The 18,654-nt window shown below is 39.2% G+C and overlaps 1 long non-coding RNA gene across 1 annotated transcript in view; it reads left to right on the forward strand.

Moving 5' to 3' along the window:
- LOC128656571 (uncharacterized) overlaps window positions 1–16,512 on the forward strand; it is a 48,448-nt gene extending 31,936 nt beyond the window's left edge. Inside the window, exon 2 of the long non-coding RNA XR_008402031.1 lies at window positions 16,090–16,512. This is a non-coding gene — a long non-coding RNA (uncharacterized LOC128656571). The remainder of the gene's footprint in view (window positions 1–16,089) is intronic.
- The last annotated feature ends 2,142 nt before the right edge of the window (window positions 16,513–18,654 follow it).

Raw genomic sequence — 18,654 nt, forward strand, 5'->3', positions numbered from 1 at the left:
TTTTATATACGGATAAGATCTCTTGATGAGTACACAAGTTTTCTTAGCACTATTGATATACAGATAGGACCTCTTGTGGGCTCACATGATCTCTTAGCAAGTTTAATGATGTTATAAAAATACAGAATCAGAAAAACTAATGATCAATATATGGTTTTCACAACCTGAATATACACATATATTCTATCTCTAATCAGAACTGTCATGAAGTGCCATATACGATCTTATCTCTAGCAGTTCATAAGTAACATGTCTGCTATTATAAAATCTAATTTCCTATAAGCTATTAGATAGGACGCCTATTATAGCTCAATCATTCTTAATCCCATCCACAAACACTCCTTGTATATCAGAGAGAAATAAATAATTAATTAATTAATTGATAATTTAGGGACCAATTATAGGCCGTAGCCTAATTATATACTACACATGTCCCTTGCATATATGTATGATGCAAGGAGGACCATACTATACTCTCAAAAGCAACGGTTGATCTCCACAATGATACCCCAACATCAAGTTTGACTTTTATCACACCTTTTGTACCATTTTAACCTAGAATAAACTTTAAACATGCTATCTATTCGAGTATATTTCTAGTACTTACTTATGTCTTTTTGCCTATATTTTGTTTGTATTTTGTTTAGTTTGTTTATTTAACTAATTCTTTAGATTACTATATTTCCTACTCAGTGTATAACATTGTGTATCATTTCTCTATATAAGAGAAACTGTATATATATATATATATTACACCCATGTCTCTTTTTCTCTCTTTTGTGTTTTAATGGAATATGACTAATAACATCAACACTGTCATTATCCTTAACTATTTAAATTGTGATGTAAGATAACTGATTTCCTTTTCCCTTTCATATTAAGATCTGCAAAATAATCTGTAATATTAAGTTTTTATGTTAATGTACATTTTCAATTTTTTTTTTTGTATATCTTTCCAATGCTATAAAATATCATCCTATAGAGTTAACACTTTGGTTTCCACAGCTGAGCTTAAGTGATCTACCCATTACCTAAGATCAACCCACTCTTTTTAATTGGCTGAAGTAGCCTATTTAAGCTCACCTGTGGCACCCAAACCACTATCTCTGAAAAAGCGCATGTGACATGCGCGAAACATGTCAGTTAGTTTAAGCTGTCCTTGCTAAACTACTTTACAGAAGAATAAACTCTATTGCACTGGCCATCAATCCGGACTTGTTCTCTCTTTTTCCTTTTGTCAAAAAATATTCTTGCCTGGTTGGGTAGACATAAAACTTTAAAAGAAACCTTATGCAGCCAGACATGTCTACCTGTTCCATATGGGAACCATTCCATATAAAATTTGGGAACTCTAACTCATGATGTAAAACATGAGATTCTGTGACAGGTGTTCCTAGTGAAAACAAATGATAAACATTCTGATAAGTACCACTAGTGGGCACAAGTGAAGTAGCCCTGCATATATTTTCCCTGCATCCCAACCAACTGTTTAACCATAATTCTTTGTGTTCGGATGCAAAACTGTTAACAACAGACTGCTCCCACCCTCCCAAAGGTGTATGGTTATTTTCCATAGCCTGTGCTATTAATTTAAAGTCAGTTGATAATTCTGTTTGCATGGAAATATACACAAAATCCCAGGATACTTCCCTTAACCTACTAATTACTCCTATCAGTATGTCCTCTGTATGTTGAATGGCAGGACCCTGAACCTGAATGACTGTCTGTGTCAGTGTCTCTACCAGGGTGTTTATCATTTGTTGCGTATGAATCCCTTTTGCATTTAGCATCCCCTGAGACTGTAAGGTTGCTGTTAAGCTGGATATGTCAATGGAATTTACCACCCCTAGCCCTGTTCCCACACCTCCCAAAACTGTATCCACAATATCCCTCCTAGTACCTTCTGCCCACTTAACTAATGCTTTTTCCATAGTGGCAGTAATTCTGGAACAATTTTGGTAATGTGTGGAAACTAGCCAATCTATTATTTTAACCTTCCACGTGATAAATTGGAATGTGGCATCCCTCAATACTGGAGTCGGCTTGATTGTACTTTTTTGAAATGGACCGCTAGAAACAACCCTTTTCCCCTCACACATTGGAGTATTGTCATAATGTTTAATCTTTGGTGTAGTGATTAAAGTAGAATAGATCAAAGGGTCCAAAGTAGTTGTTTCCTTTTTTTGATCTATTTTTAAGTATACTTCAATCCCTCCACCAAAGTTGGCAGCTGTAACTCTCCAATTAATCCCTTCTCCAATTTGTTGTTCAAATATAACCTTGGTTATATTATAGTTATCGCCATTTATAGTGTGAATAGGATTTGTAAATGTTGTAGACACAGAAATACCTTCTCCCACCAGACCTACAGTCCATTTTCCCCAAGCCACCCACTTACATTCCCATTCAACTTTATTACCCTGATTGACCCTCCAAAAACCAATTAAACTGTCTTGATGTTTTTCTGCAAATATTTCAATCTTCCCACCCACATTAAAAGTCAATTTTCCCAAACAATCTTTGTTAAGGTCTTGAGAGCTCCAGAAGCCTGTCCATCCTCTGATGATGATGCTTGAGCTCCATCTACGACTCCTTGTGAGGTTGGTGATTGAAAGTTCATTACAGTCACAGATTGGGAGTTTTTGCAATAACACCCACACAAATACAAATAGGTTGGTGGCGATCATTCCTCTCAGGTTCCTCATAATGAAATCTGTCAAAAAGATTAAGAGAATATCAGTTCTTAGCAGAAATATCTACATCTGGGACAACTGTCCCTCTATACACTTTACATTGGTCAACATGGACCCATTTGTAACCAGACTGCCTTCTGGTTCTCCCAGGGGTTGATCTTTCTATTTTAATTACAGTATTACCCAATTTATCCAAAATTCTATAAGGTCCTTCCCAATTTGCATCCTAGGGAGAATTTTTGCGAAATTTTTTAATCATGATCAATCCCCCCTTCTCAAACAGAGGTGTTTGAAGTGTAGATGAAAATTTACAATCTGTTTGGGGCCATATTAGAGGCAGCAAAAATTAGCATTGAGCTCAACTGCTCCTGAATTTGGGAGAAATATTGATCTCTAGACACAGATTCTCTCAAGGGGGTAGACAATTGTGTTTTACCTGGGTGGCCTAATGCCATCTTTCTCCCTGTTATGAACTCATAGGGAGAACACTTGGTAGCATTTGATGGTGTAGCTCTAATAGCCATTAGAACTGCTGGAAGATGTGTGACCCATGATTTACCATACTGGGAAAGCATTTTGGACAATTTTGTTTTTAATGTGCGATTCATGCGCTCAACTATACCAGAGGATTGTGGATGATATGGTACATGAAATTGTGTCTGTATTCCAAGTAGGGCACAGAGATTTTGCATTACCTGACCTGTAAAATGTGTACCCCTGTCTGATTCAATGAGTGTTGGAAACCCCATCTTGAGAAAACATGTTTCCACAGTGCTCTTGCAGTAGCCTGTGCAGTATCACAACGAAGTGGAATAGCCTCAACCCATTTTGAAAAAATATCTACAATTACTAGGGCATACCTGAGACCCCCCTTTGATCGAGGAAGTGGGCCTATAAAATCAATTTGGATAGCTTTCCAGGGGCCATCTGCTACTGGTATTCTCTGGAGAATGGGTCTCTGACCTTTAGGACGTGGATTAATTTGAGCACAAATTAAACACTCTTGTACACATTTTAAACAGGTTTCTGCTAAATCTGGCCAATTAAATTTTTGCCTTAAATGGTACTCTAATGCACTTTGGCCAATATGCCCAAGAAGAGAATGTGTTTGCTGTGTTATAGGTCCCTGCAAATGACTTGGGACCACAAAAAACAATTTAGCCTGTGGATCAGTGGGATTGGAGTAACATATTAACCCATTACAAATTGAATAACCATTTGGGAGTGTTTGCTGTTCCTGTAACAGAGGGAAAAGGATAGGATCTTTAGCTTGTTCTGTTTTCAAATCAGGTACCTCTGAATCTACCATTGTAATCTTTGCTATATGTGCCATTGTATCTTTAGATGCAACATGCTCTCTCCATGCTTCCTGTGTCTCACTGTCATTCTCATCTGATTGCCATGGTTCCCCATCTAAAGCTGCCTGTTTGGCTAACATGTCCACATGTGCATTACCTTGTGAATGTTCATCTGTGAAATGTGTGTGTGCCTTAACTTTAACAATAGCTGACTGCAATGGGTGCTGTGTTCCCCAATCTACCAATTTCTTAAGGGCTTGAACATATGACAATGGTTTGCCTGCTGAGTCTACCATTCCACTTAGATTCCAAATTGGTAAGTACTCTGTTAGTGATCTGGTCACATAGGCACTGTCACTGTATATACAAATGTCTTGTGTGTCAAACCTGTGGCAAGCCATAGAAATGGCTTCTAATTCTGCTCTCTGTGCTGAGAATGATCTTGGTAGCATAAATTTAAGAGCTAATTGTCGAGAGGGGACCCAAATAGCAAAACCAGTATTAAATTGACCATCCTGCCAAAATCTTGAACCATCTACATAAATTTGTAAATCCTGGGGAGAAGTTTTGTCCCTGAACAATTTATGAGATGATTCCCTGTGTGTGAATGTCACTGTGCAGTCATGGGGTTTACCCTGAGTGTGCATTAGTTGGGGTAATGTGTATTTTGCATTGTGTTGTACAGTGATGTCACAATGTTGCAAATCTATTAACCACCTAGTCACTCTTTGTGTTGAAACCCCACTTAATGATTTTTCCAACAACAGTTTTATAGGGGTGTGTGGTGTTTGGAGGATGAGCTTCCCAAATCCCACTATATGCTCAGTAGCCTGAACTGACCAATGCACCCCTAACAAAGCCTTGATACATGAGTCATGACCTTTCTCTACTGGAGTAAGAAGCCTGGAAAAATAGCCAACAGGCTTCCATTTTTCTGCCTTCTCCTGCAGTACGACTGTGGAAATAGCAGTGTCAGATGTGTATGTTTGTAACGCAAAAGGGGCCTCCCTCTCCACTGTGGCAAGGGCAGGGGCTGATGCTAAACCTTCCTTTAACACTTTAAATGCTTCCTCATGTTCTGCACTCCAAGGAATTTTCCCAACATCCTCCCCTTTCAAAAGATCATAGAGAGGTTTTGCTTTTTCAGCAAACCCTTCAATGAAATCACGAGAAAAATTTACCAAGCCTAAGAATTGTCTTAAGGACTGCCTATGCAAAGGTCTGGGCACCTGAAGTATGGCTGTAACTCGTTCTCTAGTAGGGCATCTTGTACCCCTTTGGATTGATATTCCCAAAAATGTCACCTTTTGTCTCATTAATTGTACTTTTGAAGTGTTTAACTTGAGGCCAGATTCAGCAATCAAGTCAAACAGTTCATTCAGCCGCTCCAAATGTTCCTCTACTGTCTCTGTTTGTAACAAAATATAATCTACATACTGTATGATACTTTCTAGGACTGAGAATGTTTTTAATTCCTCTGCTAATGCTTGGTGAAAGTATGTTGGCGAGCTATGGAAGCCCTGAGGAAGCGAATTGAAGCAATATTGTGTGTTCGAAAAGCAAAACGCAAACTTATATTGGCACTCTGGGGCTAGTCTGACACTCCAAAAACCATTACTTCTATCCAGAACAGAATACCACCTACATGTGGCACTCAGTTTGGATACCACTTCAGGAGTAGAAGCAACTAGATTTGTAACAGGTGGGGTAACTTTATTCACCATGCGAAAATCAGCTGTTAACCTCCAAGTATTGTTTGCTTTCTTTACTGGCCACAAAGGAGAATTATTAGAGGAGGAACATTTCCTAATTATCCCTTGGCTTTCAAGCTGACTAATAATTTGCCTCACAGGTTCAATAGCTTCTGCTGGAAAACGATACTGTCTTTGTGGAGGGGGGTCATGGCCTACAATATTGATTTAAATGCCTTTTAATATGCCACATTCATTCTTATGTTGAGCCCATATGTCAGGGAAATCCATGACCAATCTCTTCAAATCAGGGTGACTTTCAGTATCCGGCCACACCCTTTCTGAAGGAATTGATGCAATGGATGCTATGGGACTGATGTAAGAGTCATCTAATATTACAGGTTTTCTCCCTCTAGTATCCCTCCACAAAACATTTGTACACAGGTCCACTATCATCCCTTCTGATCTCATTATATCAGCACCAAGTATTGTACCCTCTGTGTTTTTGCTCTGCCAAATGGGAATTTCCTTAGTCCTCTGATTGCCTAGTGTCATAGTCACATTTGGGATAAGGGATGCTTGGGACTGGGAATCCCCCAAGTCCCACAAGAAATGTCTGTCTTGTCCCCTGTGGGGGACTTAATGGTAAATCAGTCAAAGTTACTGAAGCTCCTGTGTCTATGAGGAGTTTTGTGCGATGGCCCTTAATCACACCATAGACACAGGGACGTCCAGAATGATCCCTAAAAGTGTTACATATAGGGACCATGTCATCCAGGGCCTGAGGTAGTCAGTCAGAGCAGGATATCAGAGAAGAATTATTTTCATAATTTTTTTCATGATATCCCACTTCCCCTCCCCCCCACAGTCATCACTCTCAAAGCCTCATGCGCTGGGCCATACAGATTAGTACCAGGCCTAAGCTTTGGGGTGTATTCCTGTCCTGTTTTATCTCGGGGTTTAATCTTGTTATTTTTCCCTACCCAATTATGCGCATAGCTTTCTTTTCGAGGTGCAGAGGGATGTAATCTTTCCTGCCCTCCCTCAGTTTCCTTCTGGATTCTCTTTAAGAATCTGCAATCTACTTGTCTGTGCCCATATTTATTGCAGTAATGGCAAGTACCTTTAAAGGGACCCTCTGAATATTTTTGTTTCCCTTCATTAGTGGTTACCATAGCAATTCTGTGTTGCCCTGTGTTCCTTTTCTTTAGAATGTTCTGCCTAGCCTTACCTATAATAGATAACACACCCTCTAGTGTATTCTTTTCCTCAGCCATCATTTGTATGCTAGGGTCCAAATATGTGATTTTTTTAATTAAATATTGCAACCTATCATGAGGCGTCTGTTCTGGTGAAATTATGTGTGTCAGTCTATATAATTGTTCGAATTTAGCTGCAAATACCCATGGGTCATCATTTAATGCTACTTGCATTTCTGCAAGAGAGTGACTGTCTAAATCTCTACTCCCTGTCACTAGTTTACAAACAGCATTTAATCTGTCCCCATCTGAACCCCATTTATCCTCCTTAAACCAATCTGTGTTCAAATTAACTGGGCCTGCAACTGGTGATTGTAATCTGGCTGCAATACTGCCTGGAAGCCAAATTTTTAACATAATACATGCCTCTTTATGCGACAGCATGTATTGTTTTATTGCAGACTTAAAATTTGACATGTTAGTAAATACATCTGCTTTAACATCATACACTGGAAAGAGAGGTTTTAACTTTACCAGTTGTCTCATTACTTTATCTCTATCTTGGTTTTTAATGGTAGTTTATATCAGGGATGATGTTTCAGCAGAGGTGGTAGAAAAAGGTAAATTTTGCGATTGAGTTAAATTTCTTCGACTGGATCTTAAACTGGGTGTTAGTGATAAAGTATCTGTTTGATGTTCTGGATTTAATGTTCTTGGCCTAGTTATCTGTGGGGTTAGTATTGGAATGTGTGTGCTCTCTGTATTTTGTGTGTGATCCAATCTTTCTTCACTGTGAGGAATAGGCACCCTCCCCCCATCAACATGTGGACTTAGCACCCTTCCCCCATTAGCATGTGGGCTTTGCAACCTTCCCCCATCAACATGTGGCCCATCTTCCTGCGACACAAATGCATTGTCCTCATTTAATACTGCAACAGGGGTTAAGTTTGCAAGCCCCTGTCTCAATGAAGCTGTAAGTTGGCCTCTCGCGTCATAATTTTCTTCTAAAGTATTAATATATTCTGCATTTACACCACATGTGGGGCAATTCTCATCCAATGTGTTACAATTGATCTCTGTTATCATGGCTATTGGGGGAGAATGTTCAAAGATTGCTCTATTCATTTGGTCTTTGATAGCTAACAACAGTTTCATGCAATTCTGTAATTTGGATTTTTCTTTTGTTAAACAAAACCTCTTTTTAATCAATAAGCTTATTCTCATTCTCACATTGCAACCACACATCTTTCAGTCTTTTAACTATGTCAGTATTCTCATCAACAACAGGCTCAAATGTGCTACATTCTGCATTTTAACAATTAATTCCATACTCACACTTTAAAGTGTCTTCAGACTGCCAGCAAATCAGATTCACGTCCTGCGCGATATGATTTTCTCTGCGTCTGGTTCAACTGATCCTTAGGTATTCGCCTAAATTGCCTCTGGGATCACTAGTCCTGGCCAAGGACTTTACTGCTGAAACGCTCAACTCAAAGACAGTATAGCAAAAACTAGGTTACATTTTCGTCCAAAAATCACACTTGTACAGTATTATAAAAAGAACATGGATTTGTCCCCCCTTTAAACAAGTGTAGTTGGTAAGAAAATTATCGCTGGTTCGGGCTCGCCAATGAAATAACTGCATTTAAATGGTACCTAAGACTCTATAAATCTTAGTGCCTGTTTGCTATACTCTTTAGCGAAAGGCTAATATTACATTTAATAATCCCTTATGAATTATTATACCAACTATATAATATTAACACACAATCACTAGCTTAATTAAACTACCTGCAAGAATATCACTCGCAGAGTCTTATTTCAGCAGTACAAAACTTTTATTACAATGAGGCTAAATAAACAGTTACAATATGCAGATTAAATATAAATGACACATATGCATATCACTTTATAAATACACAGCAGTGAACTATACATCAATATTACACTAATACATTTGCCAATTCTATATGAAAGTATGGTGTACTGTAAGTATGTGTCAGCAAGATGTACTTACTTGATGTTAGCTGGTCACCCACAGATTACAAAGAGACCAAAACCATGTGTGTTGATGGTTTTTATTGTGAGTCTTTCAACCCTCCCACAATGATGATGTCACTCATATGCAAGCCCCCCTTGGTAATGTTAAGAGTATATGGTTTCATCTTTGCCATACAGTTGGGGGAGGAAAAGGAGCATTTGGCTACACAAAAGGCTCTTTACTTAAGCCAGCTGGTCATCCTTCTCAGATGGGGTCTGGTAATGTGATCTTTCTACATTCCAAAGTTACCCAGTATGAGGAGTTAACCCCTTCCTGAATACACAGCTGAGTTCTTACAGTATAATGCCATAATATCCCTTCTGGACAATATCTGAGTTCAGATTTATGCCCTTATTACAGAGACTGACTCAGAAATCACAATGGATACCATAACAGTACCCAAAGCTTTATTTGAATCATTACCTTCCAAAAAAGACTTTTCTACCCTAGTTTCACAAGTAAAACAATGTATTAAAGATGAAATTAGTAATCTTAAGAAGGAAATGTCAGATATTGGCAACAGGGTGGAAGCAGTGGAAAATACTCAAGACATGCATGCTACAGCAATAACAGACCTACATAACATCAAACAGAATGGCGTAATCCAAGATCTTGAAGAAAAAATGGACGACACAGAAAACAGAGGTAGAAGACCTAATATTAGAATCAGGGGTATTCCCGAATCAATCCCAACCTCTGGTCTAGAGCAATACCTACAGGATCTTTTTAATTTCCTTAAGCATGCAGAGACACCTTCCAAAATTGACATAGACAGGGCCCACAGAGCCCTCCGCCCTAAACCTTTGGACACACAGCCTCCTAGGGATGTGATTGTCTGTATCACAAACTTCCAGGCAAAGGAAGATATCATGAGACAAGCCAGTGAACAACAACCTATAAAATATGAGAATGCAGACATTCAGTTGTACGCGGATCTCTCTCAGAGAACTCTTGCTAAACGGAGGGAGCTCAAACCCCTCACCTTGCTTCTCAGGAAAAACAACATTCCTTACAGATGGGGATTCCCTTTTCATCTTATAATTATCTGGCAGGGAAGGAGACTCATCTGTACATCTCCAGAAGATATTCCTAAGGTCTGTAAAGACTTGGACATACCTCCTCCAGAAGTGGAAAAGACACAAGACGCACAGGGCCAACAAAGCTATGGGACTGGTAAAGGTCCGTTACCTCCGAGGAAAGAGTGGCAGCAAGTACAACAAAGAAAGACACGCAGACATAATACAAGCAGCCAAACGCAGATGGCGGAGAAGGGATGATCCCGGGCCAATTTTGTTGTATCCTTTATCTATATCTTACACTTTCCTCTTGTGTTTCCTTTTTCTTCCAGGAGATATACTTGGAGGACTTTTTCAAGATTGTGCACAAAATTAGATGATTAGGTTAATATTGATGTACTTAAACAAGAAAGCTAAATGTCAGGTTTATTCTTTTTGCTCAAGTTAAGATTGACTGAAGTTATTATTGTTATTACTGTTGTGGGATTTTCTTTCAGGTTCGGGACCACAGGTCCTCACAAACTCTCAGATGTGTTGTCTTTTTCCTTTGTCTCTCTATGTTCATGACAATCTGTTAAAGTTTTTGTCTGTCACTAGAAATACGATAACTCTCAGCCAGTTGGGAGAATTATTCTCCTTTAGTTTTGATGTTTCATTTTACATTTCCTGATACAGGAAGTAGAAATCGTATTGTTAATTTGTTAATTGTAATTTTTCTGTTTTTTTTTAATTTTTTTATTATTAGTCTTATATTCAGCCAAGTGTACCCAGAGTTACTCATAGGGAAGTATGGAACATTGTCAAATTTGCCTTAAATCAGCTCCTAACAAAGAAAATAAACTAAAACTAAAACTAGATAATTGGCCTTTCCTTTCCAAAAATGATTTATCCTCCATTTCAATTTGGTATGACCTGGTGACTAGTCAGTATGGAGACTCTAATCTATACCAGATAACACAAAGGTGGAATATTCTGTCACCAGAATTAAATATTGAGGTGGAGCAGGTGGAAAAATCTATAGTCATAGTAGCGCAGACTACCCTATCTGCAAGTGGGAGAGAATCACATATTAAATTACTCTATAGATCTTATTATACCCCATTAAAGGGATTTAAATGGCATAATCACAAATTTAATACATGCCCGAAATGTGCATATCCGGCAGCTGATATAATCCATATGATATGGGCATGTCCCCGGATAAGTCAGCTATGGTGGAAAATAGAATTTTGGCTCTTCAAGGTATTGAAGATACCCGCTCTCTCTCTCTCTAGCAGAGGTTGTTTTTCTTATAGAATCCCCCTTAATTCCTGAGCATAAAAAAGCCAGAAATATGACAATTTTGGCAGTGAGAAATTTAAGTTTTAAGAAATCGCGAGAATCCTCGGTTCCTAGTATCCTAGAGATCAAAAACTATCGCCTAGATTTAGAGTTCTGCGTTAGCCATCAAAAGTAGCGTTAAGGGGTCCTAACGCTGCTTTTGGTCACCCGCTGGTATTTAGAGTCAGGCAGGAAAGGGTCTAACGCTCACTTTCAAGCCGCAACTTTTCCATACCGCAGACCCCCTTACGCCAATTGCGTATCCTATCTTTTCAATGGGATCTTCCTAACGCTGGTATTTAGAGTCTTGGCTGAAGTGACCGGTAGACCCTCTACCGACAAGACTCCTACCGCCCATGGAAAGGCTGTAGTTAAGAGCTTTATGGGCTAACGCCGGTATATAAAGCTCTTAACTACAGTGCTCTAAAGTACACTAACACCCATAAACAACCTATGTACCCCTAAACCGAGGCCCCCCCACATCGCCACCACTATAATAAATATTTTTAACCCCTAATCTGCTGACCGCATATCGCCGCCACCTACATTATCCCTATGAACCCCTAATCTGCTGCCCCTAACATCGCCGACACCTACATAATATTTATTAACCCCTAATCTGCCCCCCCAATGTCGCCGCCACCTAACTTCAAGTATTAACCCCTAATCTGCCGACCGGACCTCGCCGCTACTATAATAAATGTATTAACCCCTAAAGCTAAGTCTAACCCTAACACCACCCTAAATTAAATATAATTTTAATCTAACGAAATAAATTAACTCTTATTAACTAAAGTCTTCCTATTTAAAACTAAATACTTACCTGTAAAATAAACCCTTACATAGCTACAATATAATGAATAATTATATTGTAGCTATTTTAGGATTTATATTTATTTTACAGGCAACTTTGTATTTATTTTAACTAGGTACAAAAGCTATTAAATAGTTAATAACTATTTAATAGCTACCTAGTTAAAATAAATACAAAATTACATGTAAAATAAATCCTAACCTAAGTTACAAATACACCTAACACTAAACTATCATTAAATTAATTAAATAAATTACATACAATTAGCTAAAATAAAATACAATAAAATAAACTATACTATAATACAAAAAAACAAACACTAAATTACAAAAAATAAAAAAGAATTACAAGCAGTTTAAACTAATTACACCTAATCTAAGCCCCCTAATAAAATAAAAAATCCCCCCAAAATAAAAAATTCCCTACCCTATTCTAAAATACAAAAGTAATCAGCTCTTTTACCAGCCCTTAAAAGGGCTTTTTGCGGGGCATTGCCCCAAAGTAATCAGCTCTTTTACCTGAAAATAAAAATACCCCCCCCCAACATTACAACCCACCACCCACACACCCCTACTCTAACCCACCCAAACCCCCCTTAAATAAACCTATCGCTAACCCCCTGAAGATCATCCTACCTTGAGTTGTCTTCACTCAGCCGAGCCGAATTCTTCATCCAAGGTGCGCAGAGGAGGTCCTTGATCCAGTAGAAGTCTTCATCCAAGCGGCTAAGAAGAAGTCCTCCATCCGGTAGAAGTGTTCATCCAGGCGGCGTCTTCAATCTTCATCCATCCGGAGCGGAGCGGAGCCATCTTCAATGAAGCCGGCGCAGAGCCATCCTCTTCAACCGACGGACTAACGACGAATGAAGGTTCCTTTAAGGGACGTCATCCAAGATGGCGTCCCTTCAATTCCGATTGGCTGATAGAATTCTATCAGCCAATCGGAATTAAGGTAGAAAAAATCTGATTGGCTGATGCAATCAGCCAATCAGATTGAAGTTCAATCCGATTGGCTGATCCAATCAGCCAATCGGATTGAACTCGCATTCTATTGACTGTTCCGATCAGCCAATAGAATGTGAGTTCAATACGATTGGCTGATTGGATCAGCCAATCGGATTGAACTTCAATCTGATTGGCTGATTGCACCAGCCAATCAGATTTTTCCTACCTTAATTCCGATTGGCTGATAGAATCCTATCAGCCAATCGGAATTCGAGGGATGCCATCTTAGATGACCTCACTTAAAGGAACCTTCATTCGTCGGGTAGTCGTCGGTGAAGAAGGATGTTCCGCGCCGGAGGTCTTGAAGATGGAGCCGCTCCTCGTCGGATGGATGAAGATAGAAGATGCCGCTTGGATGAAGATGTCTGCCGGTCCGGATGTCCTCTTCTGCCCGGATAGGATGAAGAATTCTGCCAGTCTGGATGTCCTCTTCTGTTCCATCGGATGAAGACTTCGGCCCGGCTGGGTGAAGACGACTCAAGGTAGGGAGATCTTCAGGGGGGTAGTGTTAGGTTTATTTAAGGGGGGTTTGGGTGGGTTAGAGTAGGGGTATGTGGGTGGTGGGTTTTAATGTTGGGGGGGTTGTATTTTTTTTTACAGGCAAAAGAGCTGATTACTTTGGGGCATGCCCCGCAAAAAGCCCTTTTAAGGGCTGGTAAAAGAGCTGATTACTTTTGTATTTTAGAATAGGGTAGGGAATTTTTTATTTTGGGGGGATTTTTTATTTTATTAGGGGGCTTAGATTAGGTGTAATTAGTTTAAACTGCTTGTAATTCTTTTTTATTTTTTTGTAATTTAGCGTTTGTTTTTGTATTATAGAATAGTTTATTTAATTGTATTTAATTGTAGGTAATTGTAGGTAATTTATTTAATTAATGTAATGATAGTGTAGTGTTAGGTTTAATTGTAACTTATGTTAGGATTTATTTTACATGTAATTTTGTATTTATTTTAACTAGGTAGCTATTAAATAGTTATTAACTATTTATTAGCTTTTGTACCTAGTTAAAATAAATACAAAGTTGCCTGTAAAATAAATATAAATCCTAAAATAGCTACAATGTAATTATTAATTATATTGTAGCTATATTAGGGTTTATTTGCTAGGTAAGTATTTAGTTTTAAATAGGAATAATTTAGTTAATTTTAGGAATATTATTTCGTTTAATATAAATTATATTTATGTTAGGGGGGGTTAGGGTTAGAGTTATGTTTAGGGGTTAATAACTTTATTATAGTAGCGGCGACGGTGCAGGCTGGAGATTAGGGGTTAATAATTGTAGGTAGGTGGCGGCGATGTTAGGGAGGGCAGATTAGGGATTAATACAATTTATTATACTGTTTGCGAGGTGGGAGTGCGGCGGTTTAGGGGTTAATACATTTATTATAGTGGCGGCGAGGTCCGGTCGGCAGATTAGGGGTTAATAAGTGTAGGTAAGGTAGCGGCGACGTTGGGGGGGGGGGGCAGATTATGGGTTAATAAATATAATATAGGGGTCGGCGGTGTTAGGGGCAGCAGATTAGGAGTTTATAGGGATAATGTAGGTCGCGGCGGTGTCCGGAGCGGCAGATTAGGGGTTAAAAATAATATGCAGGGGTCAGCGATAGCGGGGGCGGCAGATTAGGGGTTAATTATTGTAAGGTTAGGGGTGTTTAGACTCGGGGTTCATGTTAGGGTGTTAGGTGCAGACTTAGAAAGTGTTTCCCCATAGGAAACAATGGGGCTGCGTTAGGAGCTGAACGCTGCTTTTTTGCAGGTGATAGGTTTTTTTTTCAGCCCAAACTGCCCCATTGTTTCCTATGGGGATATTGTGCATGAGCACGTTTTTAGCAGCTTACCGCTACCGTAAGCAACGCTGGTATTGAGAGTTGAAGTGGAGCTAAGTTAGGCTCAATGCACCCTTTTTTGAGCCTAACGCAGCCCCTCAGACAACTCTAAATACCAGCGTTGTTGGAAAAGTGCGTTGGGAAAAAAAGCAGCGTTAGCTACGAGGGTCTTTACCGACAAAACTCTAAATCTAGCCGTATATGAAGAAACAATGCATTATTGAACAGATGGATACGGCTTTAACTTCTGAAAGGGAAGTAACTCTTTTTTTTAAAAATGGTCCACATTTATTAAGATTTTTCCCCCAGAGGAGATAGACCAACTAATTTATCCTTTTAGACATTCCGAAATAGTGATATTAGATCGCTGGTAACACTCATTCTCCCCCCCCCCCCTTTTTTTTTTCTCTTCCCCTCCCCCTCTCTCCCTGTCTTCTAGCTGTTATAATATATGATGCTCAGGCAATAGTTAGTTCAGAGGAAGAAGCTATATAAGAATCTGAAGTTATAATGGAAAATAAGAGGTTTATTTGTTATATGTTAATTTGAAGTTGATAACTATCTGAATGTGTATTTCTTTTTTTCTTGAACCGTTCTGGTTGTTCTTTAATTTTTTTTGAGCTACAAAACAAAGCTACAGACCGGCAGAGGGCATATAAGACTCTGCACTGCCCAGCGTAACCACTAAATCATTTGAATGTCACTCAACAATTGTAGGATGACATCAAGTGACTTACAAAAAGAATGGCATATAGCAGCTGGAGTGAAGTGCATGGGGAGGAACAGTTCTAAACAGGCTCCTAGGGGCAGGACTGAAGTTATGCAAAGCTAGAAAAAACCCTTAATGAAAAGCAATGAAGAGTCAGGCTGAGGTTTACAAAAGACCATACGAATTGGACTGTAGAGGATTGGAATAAGGTCATCTTCTCTGAATTTTCAGCTTTGCTCAACAATAGTTGACAGAGACCTGGAGAGGAGCACAAGCTACAGTGTCTTGCAACCACTATGAAATTTGGTGGACGTTCAGTGATGATCTGGGGGTGCTTCAGCAAGGTTGGAATCAGACAGATTTATCTTTGTGAAGGGCGCATGAATCAAGCCTGTTAAAAGGTTAACCTGAAAGAAAACTTGTTTTGTTCTGCTCTGACAATGTTTCCCAACTCTAAAGACTGTTTTTTTCCCCCAGTAGGACAATGTTCCATGTCACACAGCCAGGTCAATCAAGGTTTGGATGGAGGACCACAAGATCAAGACCCTGTCATGGCCAGCCCAGTCTCCAGACCTTAACGCCATTTAAAACCTCTGGAATCTAATTAAAAGGAAGATTGATGGTCACAAGACATCAAACAAAGCTGAGCTGCTTGAATTTTTACGCCAGGAGTGGCATGAATTCACTCATCAGCAATGTGAAAGACTGGTGGAGAACATACCAAGACACATGAATATTGATTTCTGAACTCTTGCTAAGTTAAACATTAGTATTGTGTTGTTTAAAAACAAAAATGAAATTGTTTTCTTTTCATTATTCGAGGTCTGAAAACACTGCGTATTATTTGCTATTTTGACCAGTTGTCATTTTGTGCAAATAAATGCTCTAAAAGAAACAATATTTATTTGGAAGAAATGTTGTCAGTAGTATATATACATACCTATAAAAGTAAAACTCATATTCTACTATGTAAAGAACAATGAAATGTGAAATACGTTAGTGCCGTGATATTCAAAGTTCAATTTTTTGCGCACGTTGGGTTTTTGCTCACACAATAACTTTTTACTTTCATCTTGTAATAAGAGCGCAACCAGATGCTCACAAAAAGCCTTCATCTACAGAAGTAAACGCACAAGCTGGAGCGCAAAATAGCACTACACTCGTAATCTAGCCCTGCATCGTTTATTGGCAATACATTTTCATTAAGGTTTTCATGAAAAATGGCTCTACACTTAAAGGGACATTAAACCCAATTTTTTTCTTTTATGATTCAGATAGAGAATATCATTTTTTTAAAAAAAACTTTATTTATCAAACGAGGGTTACCATGTGGAGATATCTCTCCCATGAATCACAGAGTATACAAAACCAATAATATGTTACAATTGCATGTTTCCATTGGGATACTGGGGTTGCTTTGCTGCAAGTGCAGCTCTTACATTCAGCTTCTCTGTAGCTACGTCCAGAGTCTTTTCTCTTAAAACAAAAGGAGTTTTAAATCTGTGTCTTGGGAGATAGTCTTTTTGCTGTAACTGTCCATGGTAGGCCCCTCTTTTCCCTTTTTTTTTCTCTCCTTCCTCCCCCCTACCTCCCCCCTCCCCTACCCCACTCTCTCAAATAATACAATGTTCAATAATAACAAAATAACAAAAGTCAGAACCAAGCTCAATCTCATCTCTTCATTGATCACGTTGAGACCTTTATAGTATACTACAGTTTAGGTCTCTCTCTCTCCCCTGGGCAGTAGCGAGAAGACAGACCTTATAAAGTGTAAGCAGATGTCCACTACCTCATCTTTCGTGTTTCTCTTCGTATAAAAAGTTCCATTTGCCTCTCAGGTGTTGTTCTAATAAGGCTTCAGTGTTCCTGAGGGGGAATAAAAGCTGTGTTTGCATAGTGATCTGTAGAGTGTGTATGTAGGGTTCCCATTTTTTCATAAAGGGCCTAGTTCTCAACTGTACATCTCTTAGGGTGTCTGCTGCTTCGTATGTAACCTGTTTGTACATACTTGTCTTAAGTTGTGATAGTGTAGGGGTCTCTGGGCTCAACCAATTTTTGAATATGAGTTTCCTAGCTTGTAGGACAATGTTTGTGATCACTTGTTTCAGGGAGATAGGTGTCAAAGCTGGGGCCTCTAGGAATACTATCAATTTGAGGGAAACCGTCACTTCAATGTGGAACGTGATTTTTATCCAGTATGCTATCATGCCCCAGAATTTCCGTATCATAGGGCAATTCCACAGCAAGTGCGGCAAGTCTGCATCTGATGCTTTGCATTTCTTACAGTGACCGTCTGCGTCTGGTCTCCATTTTTTGAAGATTTTGGGTGGTATGTATGCTGCTTGCAACAGTCTGGTGTGTCATTCTCTAGCAGTCGCTGATAAGGTTGCTCTTCTTGCATATTGTATGCTGCGCTGTACCACGTCTGTTGTGATTTCAGTGTCTAGGGTGTTTGTCCATGTGTCACTGATGTGTTTGACTGTGGCTACGTTTGTTGGTTTCATGTGTAGTTTGTAAGTTGGGGATATAGACGTACCACCCTGCGCTGTCTTATGTAACAGTCTGTTTATGTCTGAGTTTTGGTCAGTAAGTTCTGTATGTCGCAGTAGGTCATGGATGTAATGTCTCGCTTGTAGATACGCAAAGTAGTGTGTGCGGGGCAGGTCGAACTGGGTTTGTAGTTCTTGAAAAGGTCTAACCTTCATATCTAACCCATTTATTAATTGGGACACGGAGGTCAACCCCCTGGTCTCCCATGTGGCAAACACTGGGGAATCAATCCCTGCGGGGAATCCTGGATTACCTCTCAAAGGGAGGTATTTCGTGTAGTTAGGGTTAAATAGAGATCTCTTGCACAGTTTCCACCAAGCACGGAGGGGTTGGAATAACAGTGGATAGTTTTTAACTAGCTTGAGTGTGTGTGTCGGTGCCATATGTGGGAGTGCTTGCAAGGACCATGGAGCTGTAACCTGTTGTTCAAGCTCTGGCAAGGTGAAGTGTCATTTCTCTGTCAACCAGTCTAGTACATATTTAATTTGGGCT

This window comes from Bombina bombina, chromosome 4 (genome assembly GCF_027579735.1).
Source record: "Bombina bombina isolate aBomBom1 chromosome 4, aBomBom1.pri, whole genome shotgun sequence".
Taxonomy (NCBI): Eukaryota; Metazoa; Chordata; class Amphibia; order Anura; family Bombinatoridae; genus Bombina; species Bombina bombina.